This window comes from Channa argus, chromosome 14, assembly GCF_033026475.1.
Source record: "Channa argus isolate prfri chromosome 14, Channa argus male v1.0, whole genome shotgun sequence".
NCBI lineage: Eukaryota > Metazoa > Chordata > Actinopteri > Anabantiformes > Channidae > Channa > Channa argus.
Genome location: NC_090210.1, coordinates 22,789,855 through 22,792,536, shown reverse-complemented (window position 1 = coordinate 22,792,536; position 2,682 = coordinate 22,789,855). Strand labels below are relative to the sequence as shown.

General features: G+C 42.2%; 1 pseudogene; it reads left to right on the top strand.

Annotated features, from left to right (window-relative positions):
* LOC137140607 (tripartite motif-containing protein 16-like) lies at nt 1–2,682 on the top strand (annotated as a pseudogene).

The following is a 2,682-nucleotide window of genomic DNA, read 5'->3' as shown; positions in this document are numbered from 1 at the left end:
ACCATAACCAAGACTGTGAGCTGCCTTTTGCCTCCTAAACTTACAGTTTTTGCCGTGACACTCATCACCCAGTTACCTGCTAAGCTGATCCCTGTTACTCATTAGCTTCAGTAATGTACCTGTTGTTGCATAGAGTCTTCTTCTGTGTGTATAGTCTCAGTTTTGTAATTGGACAAGTTAAGATAAACATAACTACAACAAATATAACATTTTTTGCATCTTTCTGCAGTGTGTGTCTGTCACATTATTTTAAAATTGCTCAAATGCTTTAATAACTTGATGAATGAACAGTGCAACTCCTCCTTTTCTGCTCTCACACACACTGAGCTGCACTTTATTTCCTTGTTCCCTCCCCTTTAGATCTACACTTTGAAGATGGGTGTAACCAGGAAGTGCAGGAACTGAAAGGCTCCATTCTCTGCAGAAACACATGTTGTTTAGATCAGAGCTCAAACTCTCAGTTCAAAAAACGAGAAACTGACAGTCATTATCACTGAAGGGGAAATGGCGCAGAAAGGAGTTCAGCTGGACGAGGAAGCATTTTCTTGTTCGATCTGTCTGGATCTACTGAAGGTTCCAGTGACTATTCCCTGTGGACACAGTTACTGTCTGAACTGTATTAATAGTTTCTGGGATGAAGAGGACCAGAAGAAACTCCACTGCTGTCCTCAGTGTAGAAAGACCTTCACACCGAGACCTGTCCTGTTGAAAAACACCATGTTAGCAGTTTTAGTGGAGGAGCTGAAGAAGACTGGACTCCAAGCTGCTCCTGCTGATCACTGCTATGCTGGACCTGAAGATGTGGCCTGTGATGTCTGTACTGGGAGAAAACTGAAAGCTGTTAAGTCCTGTCTGGTTTGTTTGGTCTCTTACTGTGAGAAACACCTGCAACCTCATTATGAATCTCCTGCTTTTAAAAAGCACAAGCTGGTGGAGCCCTCCAAGAACCTCCAGGAGAACATCTGCTCTCATCATGATGAGGTGATGAAAATGTTCTGCTGTACTGATCAGCAGTTTATCTGTTATCTCTGCTCTGTGGATGAACATAAAGGCCACGACACAGTCTCAGCTGAAGCAGAAAGGACTGAGAGGCAGAGAGAACTCAAAGGGAGTCGACAACAAATCCAGCAGAGAATCCAGGACAGAGAGAAAGATGTGAAGGTGCTTCAACAGAAGGTGGAGGCTCTCAATCGCTCTGCTGAGAAAACAGTGGAGGACAGTGGGAAGATCTTCACTGAGCTGATCTGTCTCATTGAGAAAAGAAGGTCTGAGGTGAAGCAGAAGATCAGATCCCAGCAGGAATCTGAAGTGAGTCGAGTCAAAGAGCTTCAGGAGAAGCTGGAGCAGGAGATCACTGAGCTGAAGAGGAAAGATGCTGAGCTGGAGCAGCTCTCACACACAGAGGATCACAACCACTTTCTACACAACTACCCCTCACTGTCAAAACTCAGTGAATCTACACATACATCCAGCATCAACATCCGTCCTCTGAGATACTTTGGGATGTGACAGCAGCTGTGTCAGAGCTCAGAGATCAACTGCAGGACATTCTGAGACAGACATGGAAAAACATCTCATCATTAGTGACTCAAGTGGATGTTTTACTGTTAGATCCACAACCAGAACCAAAGACCAGAGCTGGATTCTTAAAGTATTCATGTGAAATCACACTGGATCCAAACACACCAAATGAAAATCTGTTATTATCTGAGGGAAACAGAAAAGTAATATTAATGGGTCAAAAACAGTCTTATTCTAGTCACACAGACAGATTCACTGGTTACTGGTTTCAGGTCCTGAGCAGAGAGAGTCTGACTGGACGTTGTTACTGGGAGGTGGAGTGGAGAGGGACAGGAGTTATTGTAGCAGTCACATACAAGAATGTCAGCAGAGCAGGAAGAGGCCATGAATGTGTATTTGGATTTAATGACAAATCTTGGGTACTTATTTGTTACCAAAACAGTTTTGAATTTTGGTTCAATAAAATTAAAATTCCAGTCTCAGGTCCTCAGTCCTCCAGAATAGGAGTGTACCTGGATCACAGAGCAGGTATTCTGTCCTTCTACAGTGTCTCTGAAACCATGACTCTCCTCCACAGAGTCCAGACCACATTCACTCAGCCTCTACATGCTGGACTTTTCCTTTTTGACTGTGGATCCACTGCCGAGTTTTGTAAACTCCCATCAAGTCGTCGTCATTCAAAGACAGTTTGTTGAAATGAGAGAGACACCACAGAGATCAGCCAATCAAACATCACAAGTTTTTCATTCAGTATATTTGTATATTTAGTTTCTTAGTTTTTCGTTTATTTCCTGTTTCAGTGGAGCCACTGAGGATATCACTGCTCATGATGAGGTTTGTTTAATCCTTGTGTAATGTTCATATTTTGCTTAAACATCCTCTGTTCACAGGTCAAACAGACCAAGAGCATTGATGTGGGTTTAAGACGACTCTGGTACAAAAATGTCTATAAAACACAGCAGATGGAAACTTCAGCTCATTGACAAACGATTTAGACACATGTGGTTTAAAACTGACATTTAGATCTGTTTAGTCACATGGATCAAAAGTTGCTGTTGTTGTGTTAAAGGATGAAAGTTCACCTTTTGTTAAAAGCATTTTTATCAAGACTTGATTTAATGAATAAAGCATCTTCTGCTGTGAACAAACAGTGTGATATCA